This window comes from Schistocerca cancellata, unplaced genomic scaffold (genome assembly GCF_023864275.1).
Source record: "Schistocerca cancellata isolate TAMUIC-IGC-003103 unplaced genomic scaffold, iqSchCanc2.1 HiC_scaffold_417, whole genome shotgun sequence".
NCBI lineage: Eukaryota > Metazoa > Arthropoda > Insecta > Orthoptera > Acrididae > Schistocerca > Schistocerca cancellata.
The window spans coordinates 301,125-328,596 of NW_026046434.1; the positions used below are offsets into that span (position 1 = coordinate 301,125).

The 27,472-nt window shown below is 42.0% G+C and overlaps 15 non-coding genes across 15 annotated transcripts; all 15 read left to right on the forward strand.

Moving 5' to 3' along the window:
- The first annotated feature begins 4 nt into the window (after positions 1-4).
- Positions 5-123, forward strand: LOC126123147 (U5 spliceosomal RNA). The gene has a single exon (XR_007526254.1). It is a non-coding gene; the product is annotated as a U5 spliceosomal RNA (small nuclear RNA).
- Positions 124-2,553: 2,430 nt separating this feature from the next.
- Positions 2,554-2,760, forward strand: LOC126123018 (small nucleolar RNA U3). Its single transcript, XR_007526137.1, has one exon. It is a non-coding gene; the product is annotated as a small nucleolar RNA U3 (small nucleolar RNA).
- A 943-nt stretch (positions 2,761-3,703) lies between these two features.
- LOC126123148 (U5 spliceosomal RNA) lies at positions 3,704-3,822 on the forward strand. Its single transcript, XR_007526255.1, has one exon. It is a non-coding gene; the product is annotated as a U5 spliceosomal RNA (small nuclear RNA).
- Positions 3,823-6,249: 2,427 nt separating this feature from the next.
- On the forward strand, positions 6,250-6,456 carry LOC126123019 (small nucleolar RNA U3). The gene has a single exon (XR_007526138.1). It is a non-coding gene; the product is annotated as a small nucleolar RNA U3 (small nucleolar RNA).
- A 943-nt stretch (positions 6,457-7,399) lies between these two features.
- Positions 7,400-7,518, forward strand: LOC126123149 (U5 spliceosomal RNA). The gene has a single exon (XR_007526256.1). It is a non-coding gene; the product is annotated as a U5 spliceosomal RNA (small nuclear RNA).
- A 2,430-nt stretch (positions 7,519-9,948) lies between these two features.
- On the forward strand, positions 9,949-10,155 carry LOC126123020 (small nucleolar RNA U3). The gene has a single exon (XR_007526139.1). It is a non-coding gene; the product is annotated as a small nucleolar RNA U3 (small nucleolar RNA).
- Positions 10,156-11,098: 943 nt separating this feature from the next.
- On the forward strand, positions 11,099-11,217 carry LOC126123150 (U5 spliceosomal RNA). The gene has a single exon (XR_007526257.1). It is a non-coding gene; the product is annotated as a U5 spliceosomal RNA (small nuclear RNA).
- A 2,636-nt stretch (positions 11,218-13,853) lies between these two features.
- On the forward strand, positions 13,854-14,060 carry LOC126123023 (small nucleolar RNA U3). Its single transcript, XR_007526141.1, has one exon. It is a non-coding gene; the product is annotated as a small nucleolar RNA U3 (small nucleolar RNA).
- A 943-nt stretch (positions 14,061-15,003) lies between these two features.
- Positions 15,004-15,122, forward strand: LOC126123063 (U5 spliceosomal RNA). The gene has a single exon (XR_007526178.1). It is a non-coding gene; the product is annotated as a U5 spliceosomal RNA (small nuclear RNA).
- A 2,436-nt stretch (positions 15,123-17,558) lies between these two features.
- On the forward strand, positions 17,559-17,765 carry LOC126122978 (small nucleolar RNA U3). Its single transcript, XR_007526101.1, has one exon. It is a non-coding gene; the product is annotated as a small nucleolar RNA U3 (small nucleolar RNA).
- A 943-nt stretch (positions 17,766-18,708) lies between these two features.
- On the forward strand, positions 18,709-18,827 carry LOC126123184 (U5 spliceosomal RNA). Its single transcript, XR_007526287.1, has one exon. It is a non-coding gene; the product is annotated as a U5 spliceosomal RNA (small nuclear RNA).
- A 2,429-nt stretch (positions 18,828-21,256) lies between these two features.
- Positions 21,257-21,463, forward strand: LOC126123048 (small nucleolar RNA U3). The gene has a single exon (XR_007526164.1). It is a non-coding gene; the product is annotated as a small nucleolar RNA U3 (small nucleolar RNA).
- Positions 21,464-22,406: 943 nt separating this feature from the next.
- LOC126123151 (U5 spliceosomal RNA) lies at positions 22,407-22,525 on the forward strand. The gene has a single exon (XR_007526258.1). It is a non-coding gene; the product is annotated as a U5 spliceosomal RNA (small nuclear RNA).
- A 2,429-nt stretch (positions 22,526-24,954) lies between these two features.
- Positions 24,955-25,161, forward strand: LOC126123049 (small nucleolar RNA U3). The gene has a single exon (XR_007526165.1). It is a non-coding gene; the product is annotated as a small nucleolar RNA U3 (small nucleolar RNA).
- A 943-nt stretch (positions 25,162-26,104) lies between these two features.
- Positions 26,105-26,223, forward strand: LOC126123177 (U5 spliceosomal RNA). The gene has a single exon (XR_007526280.1). It is a non-coding gene; the product is annotated as a U5 spliceosomal RNA (small nuclear RNA).
- The last annotated feature ends 1,249 nt before the right edge of the window (positions 26,224-27,472 follow it).

Below are 27,472 nucleotides of genomic sequence, written 5' to 3' on the forward strand. Positions count from 1 at the left end.
ATCGGCACTCTGGTTTCCCTTCAAAACGAATAAATCTTTCGCCTTTTACTAAAGATTTCCGTGGAGGGGAACATTAAATGAGTCTATAAGGTATTTTTCGTAGTGCTCGGCTATTGCTGAGCCATAATCACAAGTAAAACGTAATGTAATTAACAAGAGGTAGGTTGTGTTGTGAGAATGAAGGGCGTGGATTGGCGGATCACGTTGGATCAGGTAGATGCTTTTTTAATTTGAAAATGTAATTGGCTGTTTCGTAGTATAATGAAACAAGTACATTTGCCCTGAAATGGCTTGCAGTGTGTTAGGCGATTGTGTAAAGAGAGAGAGAGCGCTATTTATTGTCCTGGAAACTCTTGGTGAACCCTTTCCGCATCTCAGTTCTAGATGATTTGAGGGTGTTTACTTGCACTGCAGTTGCACAACAGCATATAAGCCGATATTTGGAAGTGAATGATGAATTGAGAGGCTCTGTAATAAATACTAGTATGTGATTAGTAGATTGTGTTTTGAAACCCAAAATTATTTTTACCGCAGAAGTTTGTGATTTGTAGGTATGATGTGAGTGAGATTTGGGCTGTAGATGGTGGTTAGTTGGGCAGGATGAGCATTTCAATTGTTTTCAATAGAGTGGATATTAGTGGCACTGGCTTGTTGCCATAATGTGGCATTGGTTCTTTGTTCATAACAGTGTACTCAGTTTTGTAGAAGATTTAGGTGAGAAAGAGACAGTTGTTGAATATGACATAGATAGCTAGAGATGAATTGAGTAGCAATTTCCTGGTAGGTGTAGTTTGGGTATGATGTGTCTCAGTGAGAGATAAATCTTGAAATGGAAGGGTTGTTCCTAGCTACAGTCTTGGAAACTATGTATCTGCTGTTGACTCCAATGTTTTCAAGATTACTTGTGTACAAAATTGGCCAGACTTTGCTGTTTCTTCTTCAGTAAATCAGTGGAAGGTGGTGCAGATAATGGTATAAATGTTCAGTGCCTCCTGTGAGTTGTTGATGCTGCTTGTCTTTTAAGTAAAATTGATAGGGGCTCTTGATTGACCCAGCCATAGACAGAGCTGGTGCATACTTGGCTTGAGAAGACTTTGGCCAGTAAATGATGAAATACCAACACAGTGCTCACAACAAAGCTCCTTTCCCTGCATTCTAGTTTCCCTCGGGTATAGAGTGACATGATATTGGCAGAGGATGTGCAGATAATCACTTTGATCAGGCTGTTTTTTTTTTTTTTAATGCTCTTTTACCAGAATCCATTCATAGTGATAACTGTGTTCTCTGGTGAAACACGATGAGAACATAGTGTGAAGTGCACAGAACTAGCTATTTGAGTGTGTGTGAAAATGTGAGGTAACCACTGTTACTCCTAAATTTCTGTGGAATTAAGTTTTCTGTGTGTGTCTGAAAATCCAAGTGGTTCAAGTTGGTAGTTTATTTGTTGCAAGCGAAAAAAGCTTTTTAGTAAACTGAGGCACTAGCATTAGTTTCCAGTTTACTGTGACAAGGAAGCTAGTATAATAAGTAGTTTGTGGTTTTGTTTGCAAAGAAGTGCTCATGGGATGTAAGCACTGCTTGAGATTATTCTGAGATGATTTTTAGGGGTGGGGGGATTGCTAAACATCTAGCATTTTAGTAAGGAACTTGTCGGAGTAGTTGTAAAATTGTTATTTTATGAGAAATTTCTTTAATCATAGCACATGGCCATCATAGTTGAAGCATAAAGATTGGCATGGTATGCGTAGGTCTGTAAAATGTCCTGACAGTGATGTTCATAGAGACTTGTTGTATACTTTGATTCTTCATCTGTTTAACAGTAGACATAAGAAATGTATTAGTGGAGCAAGTAGCTGTGAAATTACTGGCGTATGATTGGTAGTATTGACGTGGCGCTGAGTGGAAGTGTTTGTTTAGCTGTGGGTGTTTTCATAATTGCCATGTGAGGAAAAGCAATACTCGTGATAGGCGAAAAGAGATACAGAGAGAAACACATTTATTGCGAGTATTGTATATCAGCAGCTCTTGGGCGGGTATCAAGTAAGACGCAAAGTGAAACGAAAGAGGAAGTATGCATGAAAGTGGCGATATATCGACAAGAGTTTGCACTGTTAGGGTGAGGTGAATAAACTAGTGCGGTGCGAAAATTTTCGAAGAGAGAGGCGGCTTTAAAGAAAGCACAAGAGTCCTATGAACGCCGTCTTGTGTGTTTGTCTTTCAGTGGCTATTTGGCATGTCTGCTTGCGCCATAGGATGCTACTGTATGTGCCCCAGGCCCCCATCTAGCGGCCGGAGGTGCAAGCGGTGTTTACATACAGTCTCGCGTGAGGCAATGGTCTCTCATTTCGGAAGACAAGAAGCACTGGTAGCGCACAAAATAGCTGAGTGAGATCATGGCGGCCAAGTAAGAGTAGAAGTAGGTTCTTTGCAGAATGTCCGAGCTTAAGAAATTCTTCGATAAGTAAATCGCGAAATGTGAAGAGAGTGTCGTATTCTCGTAGGGCGTGTTGACGGTCTCGTGGCATAAGTAGCGAGCGGTGATAGCTTGCTAGCAAGATCATACTTCACAGGATCATTTCTGTAGTATGTCTTCAACTCTCTCTAGTTCAAAGCTGGAGTAGACGTAACCACGATGATGAGTGGTAGCACTGTCCCTGAGCGTGAGGCTTGCGATCGAGATTCATCGCATCTTGGTTGTAATCGATGATCGTTCACCACATTCTGAGGGATGTGGGAAGGGAATAGCGCTTTCCGAGTGGTGGTTTTATTATATAGAATAGAAGCAAGCATAAGTCATACTTTTGGTATCGGGACCCGCGTCGTTGCAGAAATGTCGCTACAGGTTGTGGAAGGACTTTGATTACGACATGTCATGAAAGCCTTGTGGGAGTTTCTCGAGTGGCACGGGGACGAGCCATTTGATTTGGCCTGCTCCAAGTGCTAGGCTTGGATGACAACGACGTACTTTTGAGTTACAAGAATGAGTGAGCAACACAAGAAGAGTGCAATTGATGACCATAAAAGGCTGACACACAACACAGTCTTGATAATCAGCACTAATGCATGATGTACGGAACATTTAGGAGGAGCACGTTTGGCTAGCAAACATGAATTGAGTGATTTGCAAGGCACTGTTATCTGCAAGAAGGAATGCATGAAATTCGCAAATGAATAAGACTGGTTCAAATACTATCGGCAGAAATTTTATTTCTGTTGTCAACTAGTATTAATTAGTTGTGTGGGAGCAGGGGGATATTTCCCTTGCACCATACATCTACATACAGGTTGCGTCTGATGTGGCCTAGTTTTGCGTTCAAAGAACTATCTAGTTGTCTGTTTTTTCAGTGAACGAGTGTGGTGGGGAGGAGAGAGATTAGTGTTAGATGCAGAGCAGTGCGGGCAGTTGTGTCTCTGACGGTGGGTCGCCGAGAGGAATTGGGCGTGCTGCCATCTGTCGGCAGGTGAGGTAATGAAGCAGCTTGAATGGTGACAGAAATGATGAAAATAGTTATCTAAAGAGTAATATCGACGACATTTGGCAGACACGTATTTCAGCGCTGACAGTTAGTTTGGGGTGTGTGCTTGCATGGCACTGGAAGTGTGTTGACAGTAGAGAAGTAGACAAGACGGAAAGAATTTTCCGCGTTCTCGCGGAGAAGCAATAGAGAAGCAGCCATAAGTATTGAAGTGAGGGCGTTGATCGGCACTCTGGTTTCCCTTCAAAACGAATAAATCTTTCGCCTTTTACTAAAGATTTCCGTGGAGGGGAACATTAAATGAGTCTATAAGGTATTTTTCGTAGTGCTCGGCTATTGCTGAGCCATAATCACAAGTAAAACGTAATGTAATTAACAAGAGGTAGGTTGTGTTGTGAGAATGAAGGGCGTGGAGTAGCGGATCACGTTGGATCAGGTAGATGCTTTTTTAATTTGAAAATGTAATTGGCCGTTTCGTAGTATAATGAAACAAGTACATTTGCCCTGAAATGGCTTGCAGTGTGTTAGGCGATTGTGTAAAGAGAGAGAGAGCGCTATTTATTGTCCTGGAAACTCTTGGTGAACCCTTTCCGCATCTCAGTTCTAGATGATTTGAGGGTGTTTACTTGCACTGCAGTTGCACAACAGCATATAAGCCGATATTTGGAAGTGAATGATGAATTGAGAGGCTTTGTAATAAATACTAGTATGTGATTAGTAGATTGTGTTTTGAAACCCAAAATTATTTTTACCGCAGAAGTTTGTGATTTGTAGGTATGATGCGAGTGAGATTTGGGCTGTAGATGGTGGTTAGTTGGGCAGGATGAGCATTTCAATTGTTTTCAATAGAGTGGATATTAGTGGCACTGGCTTGTTGCCATAATGTGGCATTGGTTCTTTGTTCATAACAGTGTACTCAGTTTTGTAGAAGATTTAGGTGAGAAAGAGACAGTTGTTGAATATGACATAGATAGCTAGAGATGAATTGAGTAGCAATTTCCTGGTAGGTGTAGTTTGGGTATGATGTGTCTCAGTGAGAGATAAATCTTGAAATGGAAGGGTTGTTCCTAGCTACAGTCTTGGAAACTATGTATCTGCTGTTGACTCCAATGTTTTCAAGATTACTTGTGTACAAAATTGGCCAGACTTTGCTGTTTCTTCTTCAGTAAATCAGTGGAAGGTGGTGCAGATAATGGTATAAATGTTCAGTGCCTCCTGTGAGTTGTTGATGCTGCTTGTCTTTTAAGTAAAATTGATAGGGGCTCTTGATTGACCCAGCCATAGACAGAGCTGGTGCATACTTGGCTTGAGAAGACTTTGGCCAGTAAATGATGAAATACCAACACAGTGCTCACAACAAAGCTCCTTTCCCTGCATTCTAGTTTCCCTCGGGTATAGAGTGACATGATATTGGCAGAGGATGTGCAGATAATCACTTTGATCAGGCTGTTTTTTTTTTTAATGCTCTTTTACCAGAATCCATTCATAGTGATAACTGTGTTCTCTGGTGAAACACGATGAGAACATAGTGTGAAGTGCACAGAACTAGCTATTTGAGTGTGTGTGAAAATGTGAGGTAACCACTGTTACTCCTAAATTTCTGTGGAATTAAGTTTTCTGTGTGTGTCTGAAAATCCAAGTGGTTCAAGTTGGTAGTTTATTTGTTGCAAGCGAAAAAAGCTTTTTAGTAAACTGAGGCACTAGCATTAGTTTCCAGTTCACTGTGACAAGGAAGCTAGTATAATAAGTAGTTTGTGGTTTTGTTTGCAAAGAAGTGCTCATGGGATGTAAGCACTGCTTGAGATTATTCTGAGATGATTTTTAGGGGTGGGGGGATTGCTAAACATCTAGCATTTTAGTAAGGAACTTGTCGGAGTAGTTGTAAAATTGTTATTTTATGAGAAATTTCTTTAATCATAGCACATGGCCATCATAGTTGAAGCATAAAGATTGGCATGGTATGCGTAGGTCTGTAAAATGTCCTGACAGTGATGTTCATAGAGACTTGTTGTATACTTTGATTCTTCATCTGTTTAACAGTAGACATAAGAAATGTATTAGTGGAGCAAGTAGCTGTGAAATTACTGGCGTATGATTGGTAGTATTGACGTGGCGCTGAGTGGAAGTGTTTGTTTAGCTGTGGGTGTTTTCATAATTGCCATGTGAGGAAAAGCAATACTCGTGATAGGCGAAAAGAGATACAGAGAGAAACACATTTATTGCGAGTATTGTATATCAGCAGCTCTTGGGCGGGTATCAAGTAAGACGCAAAGTGAAACGAAAGAGGAAGTATGCATGAAAGTGGCGATATATCGACAAGAGTTTGCACTGTTAGGGTGAGGTGAATAAACTAGTGCGGTGCGAAAATTTTCGAAGAGAGAGGCGGCTTTAAAGAAAGCACAAGAGTCCTATGAACGCCGTCTTGTGTGTTTGTCTTTCAGTGGCTATTTGGCATGTCTGCTTGCGCCATAGGATGCTACTGTATGTGCCCCAGGCCCCCATCTAGCGGCCGGAGGTGCAAGCGGTGTTTACATACAGTCTCGCGTGAGGCAATGGTCTCTCATTTCGGAAGACAAGAAGCACTGGTAGCGCACAAAATAGCTGAGTGAGATCATGGCGGCCAAGTAAGAGTAGAAGTAGGTTCTTTGCAGAATGTCCGAGCTTAAGAAATTCTTCGATAAGTAAATCGCGAAATGTGAAGAGAGTGTCGTATTCTCGTAGGGCGTGTTGACGGTCTCGTGGCATAAGTAGCGAGCGGTGATAGCTTGCTAGCAAGATCATACTTCACAGGATCATTTCTGTAGTATGTCTTCAACTCTCTCTAGTTCAAAGCTGGAGTAGACGTAACCACGATGATGAGTGGTAGCACTGTCCCTGAGCGTGAGGCTTGCGATCGAGATTCATCGCATCTTGGTTGTAATCGATGATCGTTCACCACATTCTGAGGGATGTGGGAAGGGAATAGCGCTTTCCGAGTGGTGGTTTTATTATATAGAATAGAAGCAAGCATAAGTCATACTTTTGGTATCGGGACCCGCGTCGTTGCAGAAATGTCGCTACAGGTTGTGGAAGGACTTTGATTACGACATGTCATGAAAGCCTTGTGGGAGTTTCTCGAGTGGCACGGGGACGAGCCATTTGATTTGGCCTGCTCCAAGTGCTAGGCTTGGATGACAACGACGTACTTTTGAGTTACAAGAATGAGTGAGCAACACAAGAAGAGTGCAATTGATGACCATAAAAGGCTGACACACAACACAGTCTTGATAATCAGCACTAATGCATGATGTACGGAACATTTAGGAGGAGCACGTTTGGCTAGCAAACATGAATTGAGTGATTTGCAAGGCACTGTTATCTGCAAGAAGGAATGCATGAAATTCGCAAATGAATAAGACTGGTTCAAATACTATCGGCAGAAATTTTATTTCTGTTGTCAACTAGTATTAATTAGTTGTGTGGGAGCAGGGGGATATTTCCCTTGCACCATACATCTACATACAGGTTGCGTCTGATGTGGCCTAGTTTTGCGTTCAAAGAACTATCTAGTTGTCTGTTTTTTCAGTGAACGAGTGTGGTGGGGAGGAGAGAGATTAGTGTTAGATGCAGAGCAGTGCGGGCAGTTGTGTCTCTGACGGTGGGTCGCCGAGAGGAATTGGGCGTGCTGCCATCTGTCGGCAGGTGAGGTAATGAAGCATCTTGAATGGTGACAGAAATGATGAAAATAGTTATCTAAAGAGTAATATCGACGACATTTGGCAGACACGTATTTCAGCGCTGACAGTTAGTTTGGGGTGTGTGCTTGCATGGCACTGGAAGTGTGTTGACAGTAGAGAAGTAGACAAGACGGAAAGAATTTTCCGCGTTCTCGCGGAGAAGCAATAGAGAAGCAGCCATAAGTATTGAAGTGAGGGCGTTGATCGGCACTCTGGTTTCCCTTCAAAACGAATAAATCTTTCGCCTTTTACTAAAGATTTCCGTGGAGGGGAACATTAAATGAGTCTATAAGGTATTTTTCGTAGTGCTCGGCTATTGCTGAGCCATAATCACAAGTAAAACGTAATGTAATTAACAAGAGGTAGGTTGTGTTGTGAGAATGAAGGGCGTGGAGTAGCGGATCACGTTGGATCAGGTAGATGCTTTTTTAATTTGAAAATGTAATTGGCCGTTTCGTAGTATAATGAAACAAGTACATTTGCCCTGAAATGGCTTGCAGTGTGTTAGGCGATTGTGTAAAGAGAGAGAGAGCGCTATTTATTGTCCTGGAAACTCTTGGTGAACCCTTTCCGCATCTCAGTTCTAGATGATTTGAGGGTGTTTACTTGCACTGCAGTTGCACAACAGCATATAAGCCGATATTTGGAAGTGAATGATGAATTGAGAGGCTTTGTAATAAATACTAGTATGTGATTAGTAGATTGTGTTTTGAAACCCAAAATTATTTTTACCGCAGAAGTTTGTGATTTGTAGGTATGATGTGAGTGAGATTTGGGCTGTAGATGGTGGTTAGTTGGGCAGGATGAGCATTTCAATTGTTTTCAATAGAGTGGATATTAGTGGCACTGGCTTGTTGCCATAATGTGGCATTGGTTCTTTGTTCATAACAGTGTACTCAGTTTTGTAGAAGATTTAGGTGAGAAAGAGACAGTTGTTGAATATGACATAGATAGCTAGAGATGAATTGAGTAGCAATTTCCTGGTAGGTGTAGTTTGGGTATGATGTGTCTCAGTGAGAGATAAATCTTGAAATGGAAGGGTTGTTCCTAGCTACAGTCTTGGAAACTATGTATCTGCTGTTGACTCCAATGTTTTCAAGATTACTTGTGTACAAAATTGGCCAGACTTTGCTGTTTCTTCTTCAGTAAATCAGTGGAAGGTGGTGCAGATAATGGTATAAATGTTCAGTGCCTCCTGTGAGTTGTTGATGCTGCTTGTCTTTTAAGTAAAATTGATAAGGGCTCTTGATTGACCCAGCCATAGACAGAGCTGGTGCATACTTGGCTTGAGAAGACTTTGGCCAGTAAATGATGAAATACCAACACAGTGCTCACAACAAAGCTCCTTTCCCTGCATTCTAGTTTCCCTCGGGTATAGAGTGACATGATATTGGCAGAGGATGTGCAGATAATCACTTTGATCAGGGTGTTTTTTTTTTTTTAATGCTCTTTTACCAGAATCCATTCATAGTGATAACTGTGTTCTCTGGTGAAACACGATGAGAACATAGTGTGAAGTGCACAGAACTAGCTATTTGAGTGTGTGTGAAAATGTGAGGTAACCACTGTTACTCCTAAATTTCTGTGGAATTAAGTTTTCTGTGTGTGTCTGAAAATCCAAGTGGTTCAAGTTGGTAGTTTATTTGTTGCAAGCGAAAAAAGCTTTTTAGTAAACTGAGGCACTAGCATTAGTTTCCAGTTCACTGTGACAAGGAAGCTAGTATAAAAAGTAGTTTGTGGTTTTGTTTGCAAAGAAGTGCTCATGGGATGTAAGCACTGCTTGAGATTATTCTGAGATGATTTTTTAGGGGTGGGGGGATTGCTAAACATCTAGCATTTTAGTAAGGAACTTGTCGGAGTAGTTGTAAAATTGTTATTTTATGAGAAATTTCTTTAATCATAGCACATGGCCATCATAGTTGAAGCATAAAGATTGGCATGGTATGCGTAGGTCTGTAAAATGTCCTGACAGTGATGTTCATAGAGACTTGTTGTATACTTTGATTCTTCATCTGTTTAACAGTAGACATAAGAAATGTATTAGTGGAGCAAGTAGCTGTGAAATTACTGGCGTATGATTGGTAGTATTGACGTGGCGCTGAGTGGAAGTGTTTGTTTAGCTGTGGGTGTTTTCATAATTGCCATGTGAGGAAAAGCAATACTCGTGATAGGCGAAAAGAGATACAGAGAGAAACACATTTATTGCGAGTATTGTATATCAGCAGCTCTTGGGCGGGTATCAAGTAAGACGCAAAGTGAAACGAAAGAGGAAGTATGCATGAAAGTGGCGATATATCGACAAGAGTTTGCACTGTTAGGGTGAGGTGAATAAACTAGTGCGGTGCGAAAATTTTCGAAGAGAGAGGCGGCTTTAAAGAAAGCACAAGAGTCCTATGAACGCCGTCTTGTGTGTTTGTCTTTCAGTGGCTATTTGGCATGTCTGCTTGCGCCATAGGATGCTACTGTATGTGCCCCAGGCCCCCATCTAGCGGCCGGAGGTGCAAGCGGTGTTTACATACAGTCTCGCGTGAGGCAATGGTCTCTCATTTCGGAAGACAAGAAGCACTGGTAGCGCACAAAATAGCTGAGTGAGATCATGGCGGCCAAGTAAGAGTAGAAGTAGGTTCTTTGCAGAATGTCCGAGCTTAAGAAATTCTTCGATAAGTAAATCGCGAAATGTGAAGAGTGTGTCGTATTCTCGTAGGGCGTGTTGACGGTCTCGTGGCATAAGTAGCGAGCGGTGATAGCTTGCTAGCAAGATCATACTTCACAGGATCATTTCTGTAGTATGTCTTCAACTCTCTCTAGTTCAAAGCTGGAGTAGACGTAACCACGATGATGAGTGGTAGCACTGTCCCTGAGCGTGAGGCTTGCGATCGAGATTCATCGCATCTTGGTTGTAATCGATGATCGTTCACCACATTCTGAGGGATGTGGGAAGGGAATAGCGCTTTCCGAGTGGTGGTTTTATTATATAGAATAGAAGCAAGCATAAGTCATACTTTTGGTATCGGGACCCGCGTCGTTGCAGAAATGTCGCTACAGGTTGTGGAAGGACTTTGATTACGACATGTCATGAAAGCCTTGTGGGAGTTTCTCGAGTGGCACGGGGACGAGCCATTTGATTTGGCCTGCTCCAAGTGCTAGGCTTGGATGACAACGACGTACTTTTGAGTTACAAGAATGAGTGAGCAACACAAGAAGAGTGCAATTGATGACCATAAAAGGCTGACACACAACAAAGTCTTGATAATCAGCACTAATGCATGATGTACGGAACATTTAGGAGGAGCACGTTTGGCTAGCAAACATGAATTGAGTGATTTGCAAGGCACTGTTATCTGCAAGAAGGAATGCATGAAATTCGCAAATGAATAAGACTGGTTCAAATACTATCGGCAGAAATTTTATTTCTGTTGTCAACTAGTATTAATTAGTTGTGTGGGAGCAGGGGGATATTTCCCTTGCACCATACATCTACATACAGGTTGCGTCTGATGTGGCCTAGTTTTGCGTTCAAAGAACTATCTAGTTGTCTGTTTTTTCAGTGAACGAGTGTGGTGGGGAGGAGAGAGATTGGTGTTAGATGCAGAGCAGTGCGGGCAGTTGTGTCTCTGACGGTGGGTCGCCGAGAGGAATTGGGCGTGCTGCCATCTGTCGGCAGGTGAGGTAATGAAGCAGCTTGAATGGTGACAGAAATGATGAAAATAGTTATCTAAAGAGTAATATCGACGACATTTGGCAGACACGTATTTCAGCGCTGACAGTTAGTTTGGGGTGTGTGCTTGCATGGCACTGGAAGTGTGTTGACAGTAGAGAAGTAGACAAGACGGAAAGAATTTTCCGCGTTCTCGCGGAGAAGCAATAGAGAAGCAGCCATAAGTATTGAAGTGAGGGCGTTGATCGGCACTCTGGTTTCCCTTCAAAACGAATAAATCTTTCGCCTTTTACTAAAGATTTCCGTGGAGGGGAACATTAAATGAGTCTATAAGGTATTTTTCGTAGTGCTCGGCTATTGCTGAGCCATAATCACAAGTAAAACGTAATGTAATTAACAAGAGGTAGGTTGTGTTGTAAGAATGAAGGGCGTGGAGTAGCGGATCACGTTGGATCAGGTAGATGCTTTTTTAATTTGAAAATGTAATTGGCCGTTTCGTAGTATAATGAAACAAGTACATTTGCCCTGAAATGGCTTGCAGTGTGTTAGGCGATTGTGTAAAGAGAGAGAGAGAGCGCTATTTATTGTCCTGGAAACTCTTGGTGAACCCTTTCCGCATCTCAGTTCTAGATGATTTGAGGGTGTTTACTTGCACTGCAGTTGCACAACAGCATATAAGCCGATATTTGGAAGTGAATGATGAATTCAGAGGCTCTGTAATAAATACTAGTATGTGATTAGTAGATTGTGTTTTGAAACCCAAAATTATTTTTACCGCAGAAGTTTGTGATTTGTAGGTATGATGTGAGTGAGATTTGGGCTGTAGATGGTGGTTAGTTGGGCAGGATGAGCATTTCAATTGTTTTCAATAGAGTGGATATTAGTGGCACTGGCTTGTTGCCATAATGTGGCATTGGTTCTTTGTTCATAACAGTGTACTCAGTTTTGTAGAAGATTTAGGTGAGAAAGAGACAGTTGTTGAATATGACATAGATAGCTAGAGATGAATTGAGTAGCAATTTCCTGGTAGGTGTAGTTTGGGTATGATGTGTCTCAGTGAGAGATAAATCTTGAAATGGAAGGGTTGTTCCTAGCTACAGTCTTGGAAACTATGTATCTGCTGTTGACTCCAATGTTTTCAAGATTACTTGTGTACAAAATTGGCCAGACTTTGCTGTTTCTTCTTCAGTAAATCAGTGGAAGGTGGTGCAGATAATGGTATAAATGTTCAGTGCCTCCTGTGAGTTGTTGATGCTGCTTGTCTTTTAAGTAAAATTGATAGGGGCTCTTGATTGACCCAGCCATAGACAGAGCTGGTGCATACTTGGCTTGAGAAGACTTTGGCCAGTAAATGATGAAATACCAACACAGTGCTCACAACAAAGCTCCTTTCCCTGCATTCTAGTTTCCCTCGGGTATAGAGTGACATGATATTGGCAGAGGATGTGCAGATAATCACTTTGATCAGGCTGTTTTTTTTTTTAATGCTCTTTTACCAGAATCCATTCATAGTGATAACTGTGTTCTCTGGTGAAACACGATGAGAACATAGTGTGAAGTGCACAGAACTAGCTATTTGAGTGTGTGTGAAAATGTGAGGTAACCACTGTTACTCCTAAATTTCTGTGGAATTAAGTTTTCTGTGTGTGTCTGAAAATCCAAGTGGTTCAAGTTGGTAGTTTATTTGTTGCAAGCGAAAAAAGCTTTTTAGTAAACTGAGGCACTAGCATTAGTTTCCAGTTCACTGTGACAAGGAAGCTAGTATAAAAAGTAGTTTGTGGTTTTGTTTGCAAAGAAGTGCTCATGGGATGTAAGCACTGCTTGAGATTATTCTGAGATGATTTTTTGGGGGTGGGTGGATTGCTAAACATCTAGCATTTTAGTAAGGAACTTGTCGGAGTAGTTGTAAAATTGTTATTTTATGAGAAATTTCTTTAATCATAGCACATGGCCATCATAGTTGAAGCATAAAGATTGGCATGGTATGCGTAGGTCTGTAAAAGTCCTGACAGTGATGTTCATAGAGACTTGTTGTATACTTTGATTCTTCATCTGTTTAACAGTAGACATAAGAAATGTGTTAGTGGAGCAAGTAGCTGTGAAATTACTGGCGTATGATTGATAGTATGGACGTGGCGCTGAGTGGAAGTGTTTGTTTAGCTGTGGGTGTTTTCATAATTGCCATGTGAGGAAAAGCAATACTCGTGATAGGCGAAAAGAGATACAGAGAGAAACACATTTATTGCGAGTATTGTATATCAGCAGCTCTTGGGCGGGTATCAAGTAAGACGCAAAGTGAAACGAAAGAGGAAGTATGCATGAAAGTGGCGATATATCGACAAGAGTTTGCACTGTTAGGGTGAGGTGAATAAACTAGTGCGGTGCGAAAATTTTCGAAGAGAGAGGCGGCTTTAAAGAAAGCACAAGAGTCCTATGAACGCCGTCTTGTGTGTTTGTCTTTCAGTGGCTATTTGGCATGTCTGCTTGCGCCATAGGATGCTACTGTATGTGCCCCAGGCCCCCATCTAGCGGCCGGAGGTGCAAGCGGTGTTTACATACAGTCTCGCGTGAGGCAATGGTCTCTCATTTCGGAAGACAAGAAGCACTGGTAGCGCACAAAATAGCTGAGTGAGATCATGGCGGCCAAGTAAGAGTAGAAGTAGGTTCTTTGCAGAATGTCCGAGCTTAAGAAATTCTTCGATAAGTAAATCGCGAAATGTGAAGAGTGTGTCGTATTCTCGTAGGGCGTGTTGACGGTCTCGTGGCATAAGTAGCGAGCGGGCCGGCCGCGGTGGTCTAGCGGTTCTGGCGCTGCAGTCCGGAACCGCGGGACTGCTACGGTCGCAGGTTCGAATCCTGCCTCGGGCATGGGTGTGTGTGATGTCCTTAGGTTAGTTAGGTTTAAGTAGTTCTAAGTTCTAGGGGACTTATGACCTAAGATGTTGAGTCCCATAGTGCTCAGAGCCATTTGAACCAAGTAGCGAGCGGTGATAGCTTGCTAGCAAGATCATACTTCACAGGATCATTTCTGTAGTATGTCTTCAACTCTCTCTAGTTCAAAGCTGGAGTAGACGTAACCACGATGATGAGTGGTAGCACTGTCCCTGAGCGTGAGGCTTGCGATCGAGATTCATCGCATCTTGGTTGTAATCGATGATCGTTCACCACATTCTGAGGGATGTGGGAAGGGAATAGCGCTTTCCGAGTGGTGGTTTTATTATATAGAATAGAAGCAAGCATAAGTCATACTTTTGGTATCGGGACCCGCGTCGTTGCAGAAATGTCGCTACAGGTTGTGGAAGGACTTTGATTACGACATGTCATGAAAGCCTTGTGGGAGTTTCTCGAGTGGCACGGGGACGAGCCATTTGATTTGGCCTGCTCCAAGTGCTAGGCTTGGATGACAACGACGTACTTTTGAGTTACAAGAATGAGTGAGCAACACAAGAAGAGTGCAATTGATGACCATAAAAGGCTGACACACAACACAGTCTTGATAATCAGCACTAATGCATGATGTACGGAACATTTAGGAGGAGCACGTTTGGCTAGCAAACATGAATTGAGTGATTTGCAAGGTACTGTTATCTGCAAGAAGGAATGCATGAAATTCGCAAATGAATAAGACTGGTTCAAATACTATCGGCAGAAATTTTATTTCTGTTGTCAACTAGTATTAATTAGTTGTGTGGGAGCAGGGGGATATTTCCCTTGCACCATACATCTACATACAGGTTGCGTCTGATGTGGCCTAGTTTTGCGTTCAAAGAACTATCTAGTTGTCTGTTTTTTCAGTGAACGAGTGTGGTGGGGAGGAGAGAGATTAGTGTTAGATGCAGAGCAGTGCGGGCAGTTGTGTCTCTGACGGTGGGTCGCCGAGAGGAATTGGGCGTGCTGCCATCTGTCGGCAGGTGAGGTAATGAAGCAGCTTGAATGGTGACAGAAATGATGAAAATAGTTATCTAAAGAGTAATATCGACGACATTTGGCAGACACGTATTTCAGCGCTGACAGTTAGTTTGGGGTGTGTGCTTGCATGGCACTGGAAGTGTGTTGACAGTAGAGAAGTAGACAAGACGGAAAGAATTTTCCGCGTTCTCGCGGAGAAGCAATAGAGAAGCAGCCATAAGTATTGAAGTGAGGGCGTTGATCGGCACTCTGGTTTCCCTTCAAATCGAATAAATCTTTCGCCTTTTACTAAAGATTTCCGTGGAGGGGAACATTAAATGAGTCTATAAGGTATTTTTCGTAGTGCTCGGCTATTGCTGAGCCATAATCACAAGTAAAACGTAATGTAATTAACAAGAGGTAGGTTGTGTTGTGAGAATGAAGGGCGTGGAGTAGCGGATCACGTTGGATCAGGTAGATGCTTTTTTAATTTGAAAATGTAATTGGCCGTTTCGTAGTATAATGAAACAAGTACATTTGCCCTGAAATGGCTTGCAGTGTGTTAGGCGATTGTGTAAAGAGAGAGAGAGCGCTATTTATTGTCCTGGAAACTCTTGGTGAACCCTTTCCGCATCTCAGTTCTAGATGATTTGAGGGTGTTTACTTGCACTGCAGTTGCACAACAGCATATAAGCCGATATTTGGAAGTGAATGATGAATTGAGAGGCTTTGTAATAAATACTAGTATGTGATTAGTAGATTGTGTTTTGAAACCCAAAATTATTTTTACCGCAGAAGTTTGTGATTTGTAGGTATGATGTGAGTGAGATTTGGGCTGTAGATGGTGGTTAGTTGGGCAGGATGAGCATTTCAATTGTTTTCAATAGAGTGGATATTAGTGGCACTGGCTTGTTGCCATAATGTGGCATTGGTTCTTTGTTCATAACAGTGTACTCAGTTTTGTAGAAGATTTAGGTGAGAAAGAGACAGTTGTTGAATATGACATAGATAGCTGGAGATGAATTGAGTAGCAATTTCCTGGTAGGTGTAGTTTGGGTATGATGTGTCTCAGTGAGAGATAAATCTTGAAATGGAAGGGTTGTTCCTAGCTACAGTCTTGGAAACTATGTATCTGCTGTTGACTCCAATGTTTCCAAGATTACTTGTGTACAAAATTGGCCAGACTTTGCTGTTTCTTCTTCAGTAAATCAGTGGAAGGTGGTGCAGATAATGGTATAAATGTTCAGTGCCTCCTGTGAGTTGTTGATGCTGCTTGTCTTTTAAGTAAAATTGATAGGGGCTCTTGATTGACCCAGCCATAGACAGAGCTGGTGCATACTTGGCTTGAGAAGACTTTGGCCAGTAAATGATGAAATACCAACACAGTGCTCACAACAAAGCTCCTTTCCCTGCATTCTAGTTTCCCTCGGGTATAGAGTGACATGATATTGGCAGAGGATGTGCAGATAATCACTTTGATCAGGCTGTTTTTTTTTTTTTTTTAATGCTCTTTTACCAGAATCCATTCATAGTGATAACTGTGTTCTCTGGTGAAACACGATGAGAACATAGTGTGAAGTGCACAGAACTAGCTATTTGAGTGTGTGTGAAAATGTGAGGTAACCACTGTTACTCCTAAATTTCTGTGGAATTAAGTTTTCTGTGTGTGTCTGAAAATCCAAGTGGTTCAAGTTGGTAGTTTATTTGTTGCAAGCGAAAAAAGCTTTTTAGTAAACTGAGGCACTAGCATTAGTTTCCTGTTCACTGTGACAAGGAAGCTAGTATAAAAAGTAGTTTGTGGTTTTGTTTGCAAAGAAGTGCTCATGGGATGTAAGCACTGCTTGAGATTATTCTGAGATGATTTTTTTTTTGGGGGGGGGGGATTGCTAAACATCTAGCATTTTAGTAAGGAACTTGTCGGAGTAGTTGCAAAATTGTTATTTTATGAGAAATTTCTTTATTCATAGCACATGGCCATCATAGTTGAAGCATAAAGATTGGCATGGTATGCGTAGGTCTGTAAAATGTCCTGACAGTGATGTTCATAGAGACTTGTTGTATACTTTGATTCTTCATCTGTTTAACAGTAGACATAAGAAATGTATTAGTGGAGCAAGTAGCTGTGAAATTACTGGCATATGATTGATAGTATGGACGTGGCGCTGAGTGGAAGTGTTTGTTTAGCTGTGGGTGTTTTCATAATTGCCATGTGAGGAAAAGCAATACTCGTGATAGGCGAAAAGAGATACAGAGAGAAACACATTTATTGCGAGTATTGTATATCAGCAGCTCTTGGGCGGGTATCAAGTAAGACGCAAAGTGAAACGAAAGAGGAAGTATGCATGAAAGTGGCGATATATCGACAAGAGTTTGCACTGTTAGGGTGAGGTGAATAAACTAGTGCGGTGCGAAAATTTTCGAAGAGAGAGGCGGCTTTAAAGAAAGCACAAGAGTCCTATGAACGCCGTCTTGTGTGTTTGTCTTTCAGTGGCTATTTGGCATGTCTGCTTGCGCCATAGGATGCTACTGTATGTGCCCCAGGCCCCCATCTAGCGGCCGGAGGTGCAAGCGGTGTTTACATACAGTCTCGCGTGAGGCAATGGTCTCTCATTTCGGAAGACAAGAAGCACTGGTAGCGCACAAAATAGCTGAGTGAGATCATGGCGGCCAAGTAAGAGTAGAAGTAGGTTCTTTGCAGAATGTCCGAGCTTAAGAAATTCTTCGATAAGTAAATCGCGAAATGTGAAGAGAGTGTCGTATTCTCGTAGGGCGTGTTGACGGTCTCGTGGCATAAGTAGCGAGCGGTGATAGCTTGCTAGCAAGATCATACTTCACAGGATCATTTCTGTAGTATGTCTTCAACTCTCTCTAGTTCAAAGCTGGAGTAGACGTAACCACGATGATGAGTGGTAGCACTGTCCCTGAGCGTGAGGCTTGCGATCGAGATTCATCGCATCTTGGTTGTAATCGATGATCGTTCACCACATTCTGAGGGATGTGGGAAGGGGATAGCGCTTTCCGAGTGGTGGTTTTATTATATAGAATAGAAGCAAGCATAAGTCATACTTTTGGTATCGGGACCCGCGTCGTTGCAGAAATGTCGCTACAGGTTGTGGAAGGACTTTGATTACGACATGTCATGAAAGCCTTGTGGGAGTTTCTCGAGTGGCACGGGGACGAGCCATTTGATTTGGCCTGCTCCAAGTGCTAGGCTTGGATGACAACGACGTACTTTTGAGTTACAAGAATGAGTGAGCAACACAAGAAGAGTGCAATTGATGACCACAAAAGGCTGACACACAACACAGTCTTGATAATCAGCACTAATGCATGATGTACGGAACATTTAGGAGGAGCACGTTTGGCTAGCAAACATGAATTGAGTGATTTGCAAGGCACTGTTATCTGCAAGAAGGAATGCATGAAATTCGCAAATGAATAAGACTGGTTCAAATACTATCGGCAGAAATTTTATTTCTGTTGTCAACTAGTATTAATTAGTTGTGTGGGAGCAGGGGGATATTTCCCTTGCACCATACATCTACATACAGGTTGCGTCTGATGTGGCCTAGTTTTGCGTTCAAAGAACTATCTAGTTGTCTGTTTTTTCAGTGAACGAGTGTGGTGGGGAGGAGAGAGATTAGTGTTAGATGCAGAGCAGTGCGGGCAGTTGTGTCTCTGACGGTGGGTCGCCGAGAGGAATTGGGCGTGCTGCCATCTGTCGGCAGGTGAGGTAATGAAGCAGCTTGAATGGTGACAGAAATGATGAAAATAGTTATCTAAAGAGTAATATCGACGACATTTGGCAGACACGTATTTCAGCGCTGACAGTTAGTTTGGGGTGTGTGCTTGCATGGCACTGGAAGTGTGTTGACAGTAGAGAAGTAGACAAGACGGAAAGAATTTTCCGCGTTCTCGCGGAGAAGCAATAGAGAAGCAGCCATAAGTATTGAAGTGAGGGCGTTGATCGGCACTTTGGTTTCCCTTCAAAACGAATAAATCTTTCGCCTTTTACTAAAGATTTCCGTGGAGGGGAACATTAAATGAGTCTATAAGGTATTTTTCGTAGTGCTCGGCTATTGCTGAGCCATAATCACAAGTAAAACGTAATGTAATTAACAAGAGGTAGGTTGTGTTGTGAGAATGAAGGGCGTGGAGTAGCGGATCACGTTGGATCAGGTAGATGCTTTTTTAATTTGAAAATGTAATTGGCCGTTTCGTAGTATAATGAAACAAGTACATTTGCCCTGAAATGGCTTGCAGTGTGTTAGGCGATTGTGTAAAGAGAGAGAGAGCGCTATTTATTGTCCTGGAAACTCTTGGTGAACCCTTTCCGCATCTCAGTTCTAGATGATTTGAGGGTGTTTACTTGCACTGCAGTTGCACAACAGCATATAAGCCGATATTTGGAAGTGAATGATGAATTGAGAGGCTTTGTAATAAATACTAGTATGTGATTAGTAGATTGTGTTTTGAAACCCAAAATTATTTTTACCGCAGAAGTTTGTGATTTGTAGGTATGATGTGAGTGAGATTTGGGCTGTAGATGGTGGTTAGTTGGGCAGGATGAGCATTTCAATTGTTTTCAATAGAGTGGATATTAGTGGCACTGGCTTGTTGCCATAATGTGGCATTGGTTCTTTGTTCATAACAGTGTACTCAGTTTTGTAGAAGATTTAGGTGAGAAAGAGACAGTTGTTGAATATGACATAGATAGCTAGAGATGAATTGAGTAGCAATTTCCTGGTAGGTGTAGTTTGGGTATGATGTGTCTCAGTGAGAGATAAATCTTGAAATGGAAGGGTTGTTCCTAGCTACAGTCTTGGAAACTATGTATCTGCTGTTGACTCCAATGTTTTCAAGATTACTTGTGTACAAAATTGGCCAGACTTTGCTGTTTCTTCTTCAGTAAATCAGTGGAAGGTGGTGCAGATAATGGTATAAATGTTCAGTGCCTCCTGTGAGTTGTTGATGCTGCTTGTCTTTTAAGTAAAATTGATAGGGGCTCTTGATTGACCCAGCCATAGACAGAGCTGGTGCATACTTGGCTTGAGAAGACTTTGGCCAGTAAATGATGAAATACCAACACAGTGCTCACAACAAAGCTCCTTTCCCTGCATTCTAGTTTCCCTCGGGTATAGAGTGACATGATATTGGCAGAGGATGTGCAGATAATCACTTTGATCAGGCTGTTTTTTTTTTAATGCTCTTTTACCAGAATCCATTCATAGTGATAACTGTGTTCTCTGGTGAAACACGATGAGAACATAGTGTGAAGTGCACAGAACTAGCTATTTGAGTGTGTGTGAAAATGTGAGGTAACCACTGTTACTCCTAAATTTCTGTGGAATTAAGTTTTCTGTGTGTGTCTGAAAATCCAAGTGGTTCAAGTTGGTAGTTTATTTGTTGCAAGCGAAAAAAGCTTTTTAGTAAACTGAGGCACTAGCATTAGTTTCCTGTTCACTGTGACAAGGAAGCTAGTATAAAAAGTAGTTTGTGGTTTTGTTTGCAAAGAAGTGCTCATGGGATGTAAGCACTGCTTGAGATTTTTCTGAGATGATTTTTTTGGGGGGGGGGGGGATTGCTAAACATCTAGCATTTTAGTAAGGAACTTGTCGGAGTAGTTGTAAAATTGTTATTTTATGAGAAATTTCTTTATTCATAGCACATGGCCATCATAGTTGAAGCATAAAGATTGGCATGGTATGCGTAGGTCTGTAAAATGTCCTGACAGTGATGTTCATAGAGACTTGTTGTATACTTTGATTCTTCATCTGTTTAACAGTAGACATAAGAAATGTATTAGTGGAGCAAGTAGCTGTGAAATTACTGGCGTATGATTGATAGTATGGACGTGGCGCTGAGTGGAAGTGTTTGTTTAGCTGTGGGTGTTTTCATAATTGCCATGTGAGGAAAAGCAATACTCGTGATAGGCGAAAAGAGATACAGAGAGAAACACATTTATTGCGAGTATTGTATATCAGCAGCTCTTGGGCGGGTATCAAGTAAGACGCAAAGTGAAACGAAAGAGGAAGTATGCATGAAAGTGGCGATATATCGACAAGAGTTTGCACTGTTAGGGTGAGGTGAATAAACTAGTGCGGTGCGAAAATTTTCGAAGAGAGAGGCGGCTTTAAAGAAAGCACAAGAGTCCTATGAACGCCGTCTTGTGTGTTTGTCTTTCAGTGGCTATTTGGCATGTCTGCTTGCGCCATAGGATGCTACTGTATGTGCCCCAGGCCCCCATCTAGCGGCCGGAGGTGCAAGCGGTGTTTACATACAGTCTCGCGTGAGGCAATGGTCTCTCATTTCGGAAGACAAGAAGCACTGGTAGCGCACAAAATAGCTGAGTGAGATCATGGCGGCCAAGTAAGAGTAGAAGTAGGTTCTTTGCAGAATGTCCGAGCTTAAGAAATTCTTCGATAAGTAAATCGCGAAATGTGAAGAGTGTGTCGTATTCTCGTAGGGCGTGTTGACGGTCTCGTGGCATAAGTAGCGAGCGGTGATAGCTTGCTAGCAAGATCATACTTCACAGGATCATTTCTGTAGTATGTCTTCAACTCTCTCTAGTTCAAAGCTGGAGTAGACGTAACCACGATGATGAGTGGTAGTACTGTCCCTGAGCGTGAGGCTTGCGATCGAGATTCATCGCATCTTGGTTGTAATCGATGATCGTTCACCACATTCTGAGGGATGTGGGAAGGGAATAGCGCTTTCCGAGTGGTGGTTTTATTATATAGAATAGAAGCAAGCATAAGTCATACTTTTGGTATCGGGACCCGCGTCGTTGCAGAAATGTCGCTACAGGTTGTGGAAGGACTTTGATTACGACATGTCATGAAAGCCTTGTGGGAGTTTCTCGAGTGGCACGGGGACGAGCCATTTGATTTGGCCTGCTCCAAGTGCTAGGCTTGGATGACAACGACGTACTTTTGAGTTACAAGAATGAGTGAGCAACACAAGAAGAGTGCTATTGATGACCATAAAAGGCTGACACACAACACAGTCTTGATAATCAGCACTAATGCGTGATGTACGGAACATTTAGGAGGAGCACGTTTGGCTAGCAAACATGAATTGAGTGATTTGCAAGGCACTGTTATCTGCAAGAAGGAATGCATGAAATTCGCAAATGAATAAGACTGGTTCAAATACTATCGGCAGAAATTTTATTTCTGTTGTCAACTAGTATTAATTAGTTGTGTGGGAGCAGGGGGATATTTCCCTTGCACCATACATCTACATACAGGTTGCGTCTGATGTGGCCTAGTTTTGCGTTCAAAGAACTATCTAGTTGTCTGTTTTTTCAGTGAACGAGTGTGGTGGGGAGGAGAGAGATTAGTGTTAGATGCAGAGCAGTGCGGGCAGTTGTGTCTCTGACGGTGGGTCGCCGAGAGGAATTGGGCGTGCTGCCATCTGTCGGCAGGTGAGGTAATGAAGCAGCTTGAATGGTGACAGAAATGATGAAAATAGTTATCTAAAGAGTAATATCGACGACATTTGGCAGACACGTATTTCAGCGCTGACAGTTAGTTTGGGGTGTGTGCTTGCATGGCACTGGAAGTGTGTTGACAGTAGAGAAGTAGACAAGACGGAAAGAATTTTCCGCGTTCTCGCGGAGAAGCAATAGAGAAGCAGCCATAAGTATTGAAGTGAGGGCGTTGATCGGCACTCTGGTTTCCCTTCAAAACGAATAAATCTTTCGCCTTTTACTAAAGATTTCCGTGGAGGGGAACATTAAATGAGTCTATAAGGTATTTTTCGTAGTGCTCGGCTATTGCTGAGCCATAATCACAAGTAAAACGTAATGTAATTAACAAGAGGTAGGTTGTGTTGTGAGAATGAAGGGCGTGGAGTAGCGGATCACGTTGGATCAGGTAGATGCTTTTTTAATTTGAAAATGTAATTGGCCGTTTCGTAGTATAATGAAACAAGTACATTTGCCCTGAAATGGCTTGCAGTGTGTTAGGCGATTGTGTAAAGAGAGAGAGAGCGCTATTTATTGTCCTGGAAACTCTTGGTGAACCCTTTCTGCATCTCAGTTCTAGATGATTTGAGGGTGTTTACTTGCACTGCAGTTGCACAACAGCATATAAGCCGATATTTGGAAGTGAATGATGAATTGAGAGGCTTTGTAATAAATACTAGTATGTGATTAGTAGATTGTGTTTTGAAACCCAAAATTATTTTTACCGCAGAAGTTTGTGATTTGTAGGTATGATGTGAGTGAGATTTGGGCTGTAGATGGTGGTTAGTTGGGCAGGATGAGCATTTCAATTGTTTTCAATAGAGTGGATATTAGTGGCACTGGCTTGTTGCCATAATGTGGCATTGGTTCTTTGTTCATAACAGTGTACTCAGTTTTGTAGAAGATTTAGGTGAGAAAGAGACAGTTGTTGAATATGACATAGATAGCTAGAGATGAATTGAGTAGCAATTTCCTGGTAGGTGTAGTTTGGGTATGATGTGTCTCAGTGAGAGATAAATCTTGAAATGGAAGGGTTGTTCCTAGCTACAGTCTTGGAAACTATGTATCTGCTGTTGACTCCAATGTTTTCAAGATTACTTGTGTACAAAATTGGCCAGACTTTGCTGTTTCTTCTTCAGTAAATCAGTGGAAGGTGGTGCAGATAATGGTATAAATGTTCAGTGCGTCCTGTGAGTTGTTGATGCTGCTTGTCTTTTAAGTAAAATTGATAGGGGCTCTTGATTGACCCAGCCATAGACAGAGCTGGTGCATACTTGGCTTGAGAAGACTTTGGCCAGTAAATGATGAAATACCAACACAGTGCTCACAACAAAGCTCCTTTCCCTGCATTCTAGTTTCCCTCGGGTATAGAGTGACATGATATTGGCAGAGGATGTGCAGATAATCACTTTGATCAGGCTGTTTTTTTTTTTAATGCTCTTTTACCAGAATCCATTCATAGTGATAACTGTGTTCTCTGGTGAAACACGATGAGAACATAGTGTGAAGTGCACAGAACTAGCTATTTGAGTGTGTGTGAAAATGTGAGGTAACCACTGTTACTCCTAAATTTCTGTGGAATTAAGTTTTCTGTGTGTGTCTGAAAATCCAAGTGGTTCAAGTTGGTAGTTTATTTGTTGCAAGCGAAAAAAGCTTTTTAGTAAACTGAGGCACTAGCATTAGTTTCCAGTTCACTGTGACAAGGAAGCTAGTATAAAAAGTAGTTTGTGGTTTTGTTTGCAAAGAAGTGCTCATGGGATGTAAGCACTGCTTGAGATTATTCTGAGATGATTTTTTTTGGGGGGGGGGGATTGCTAAACATCTAGCATTTTAGTAAGGAACTTGTCGGAGTAGTTGTAAAATTGTTATTTTATGAGAAATTTCTTTATTCATAGCACATGGCCATCATAGTTGAAGCATAAAGATTGGCATGGTATGCGTAGGTCTGTAAAATGTCCTGACAGTGATGTTCATAGAGACTTGTTGTATACTTTGATTCTTCATCTGTTTAACAGTAGACATAAGAAATGTATTAGTGGAGCAAGTAGCTGTGAAATTACTGGCGTATGATTGATAGTATGGACGTGGCGCTGAGTGGAAGTGTTTGTTTAGCTGTGGGTGTTTTCATAATTGCCATGTGAGGAAAAGCAATACTCGTGATAGGCGAAAAGAGATACAGAGAGAAACACATTTATTGCGAGTATTGTATATCAGCAGCTCTTGGGCGGGTATCAAGTAAGACGCAAAGTGAAACGAAAGAGGAAGTATGCATGAAAGTGGCGATATATCGACAAGAGTTTGCACTGTTAGGGTGAGGTGAATAAACTAGTGCGGTGCGAAAATTTTCGAAGAGAGAGGCGGCTTTAAAGAAAGCACAAGAGTCCTATGAACGCCGTCTTGTGTGTTTGTCTTTCAGTGGCTATTTGGCATGTCTGCTTGCGCCATAGGATGCTACTGTATGTGCCCCAGGCCCCCATCTAGCGGCCGGAGGTGCAAGCGGTATTTACATACAGTCTCGCGTGAGGCAATGGTCTCTCATTTCGGAAGACAAGAAGCACTGGTAGCGCACAAAATAGCTGAGTGAGATCATGGCGGCCAAGTAAGAGTAGAAGTAGGTTCTTTGCAGAATGTCCGAGCTTAAGAAATTCTTCGATAAGTAAATCGCGAAATGTGAAGAGTGTGTCGTATTCTCGTAGGGCGTGTTGACGGTCTCGTGGCATAAGTAGCGAGCGGTGATAGCTTGCTAGCAAGATCATACTTCACAGGATCATTTCTGTAGTATGTCTTCAACTCTCTCTAGTTCAAAGCTGGAGTAGACGTAACCACGACGATGAGTGGTAGCACTGTCCCTGAGCGTGAGGCTTGCGATCGAGATTCATCGCATCTTGGTTGTAATCGATGATCGTTCACCACATTCTGAGGGATGTGGGAAGGGAATAGCGCTTTCCGAGTGGTGGTTTTATTATATAGAATAGAAGCAAGCATAAGTCATACTTTTGGTATCGGGACCCGCGTCGTTGCAGAAATGTCGCTACAGGTTGTGGAAGGACTTTGATTACGACATGTCATGAAAGCCTTGTGGGAGTTTCTCGAGTGGCACGGGGACGAGCCATTTGATTTGGCCTGCTCCAAGTGCTAGGCTTGGATGACAACGACGTACTTTTGAGTTACAAGAATGAGTGAGCAACACAAGAAGAGTGCAATTGATGACCATAAAAGGCTGACACACAACAAAGTCTTGATAATCAGCACTAATGCATGATGTACGGAACATTTAGGAGGAGCACGTTTGGCTAGCAAACATGAATTGAGTGATTTGCAAGGCACTGTTATCTGCAAGAAGGAATGCATGAAATTCGCAAATGAATAAGACTGGTTCAAATACTATCGGCAGAAATTTTATTTCTGTTGTCAACTAGTATTAATTAGTTGTGTGGGAGCAGGGGGATATTTCCCTTGCACCATACATCTACATACAGGTTGCGTCTGATGTGGCCTAGTTTTGCGTTCAAAGAACTATCTAGTTGTCTGTTTTTTCAGTGAACGAGTGTGGTGGGGAGGAGAGAGATTGGTGTTAGATGCAGAGCAGTGCGGGCAGTTGTGTCTCTGACGGTGGGTCGCCGAGAGGAATTGGGCGTGCTGCCATCTGTCGGCAGGTGAGGTAATGAAGCAGCTTGAATGGTGACAGAAATGATGAAAATAGTTATCTAAAGAGTAATATCGACGACATTTGGCAGACACGTATTTCAGCGCTGACAGTTAGTTTGGGGTGTGTGCTTGCATGGCACTGGAAGTCTGTTGACAGTAGAGAAGTAGACAAGACGGAAAGAATTTTCCGCGTTCTCGCGGAGAAGCAATAGAGAAGCAGCCATAAGTATTGAAGTGAGGGCGTTGATCGGCACTCTGGTTTCTCTTCAAAACGAATAAATCTTTCGCCTTTTACTAAAGATTTCCGTGGAGGGGAACATTAAATGAGTCTATAAGGTATTTTTCGTAGTGCTCGGCTATTGCTGAGCCATAATCACAAGTAAAACGTAATGTAATTAACAAGAGGTAGGTTGTGTTGTGAGAATGAAGGGCGTGGAGTAGCGGATCACGTTGGATCAGGTAGATGCTTTTTTAATTTGAAAATGTAATTGACCGTTTCGTAGTATAATGAAACAAGTACATTTGCCCTGAAATGGCTTGCAGTGTGTTAGGCGATTGTGTAAAGAGAGAGAGAGCGCTATTTATTGTCCTGGAAACTCTTGGTGAACCCTTTCCGCATCTCAGTTCTAGATGATTTGAGGGTGTTTACTTGCACTGCAGTTGCACAACAACATATAAGCCGATATTTGGAAGTGAATGATGAATTGAGAGGCTTTGTAATAAATACTAGTATGTGATTAGTAGATTGTGTTTTGAAACCCAAAATTATTTTTACCGCAGAAGTTTGTGATTTGTAGGTATGATGTGAATGAGATTTGGGCTGTAGATGGTGGTTAGTTGGGCAGGATGAGCATTTGAATTGTTTTCAATAGAGTGGATATTAGTGGCACTGGCTTGTTGCCATAATGTGGCATTGGTTCTTTGTTCATAACAGTGTACTCAGTTTTGTAGAAGATTTAGGTGAGAAAGAGACAGTTGTTGAATATGACATAGATAGCTAGAGATGAATTGAGTAGCAATTTCCTGGTAGGTGTAGTTTGGGTATGATGTGTCTCAGTGAGAGATAAATCTTGAAATGGAAGGGTTGTTCCTAGCTACAGTCTTGGAAACTATGTATCTGCTGTTGACTCCAATGTTTTCAAGATTACTTGTGTACAAAATTGGCCAGACTTTGCTGTTTCTTCTTCAGTAAATCAGTGGAAGGTGGTGCAGATAATGGTATAAATGTTCAGTGCCTCCTGTGAGTTGTTGATGCTGCTTGTCTTTTAAGTAAAATTGATAGGGGCTCTTGATTGACCCAGCCATAGACAGAGCTGGTGCATACTTGGCTTGAGAAGACTTTGGCCAGTAAATGATGAAATACCAACACAGTGCTCACAACAAAGCTCCTTTCCCTGCATTCTAGTTTCCCTCGGGTATAGAGTGACATGATATTGGCAGAGGATGTGCAGATAATCACTTTGATCAGGCTGTTTTTTTTTTAATGCTCTTTTACCAGAATCCATTCATAGTGATAACTGTGTTCTCTGGTGAAACACGATGAGAACATAGTGTGAAGTGCACAGAACTAGCTATTTGAGTGTGTGTGAAAATGTGAGGTAACCACTGTTACTCCTAA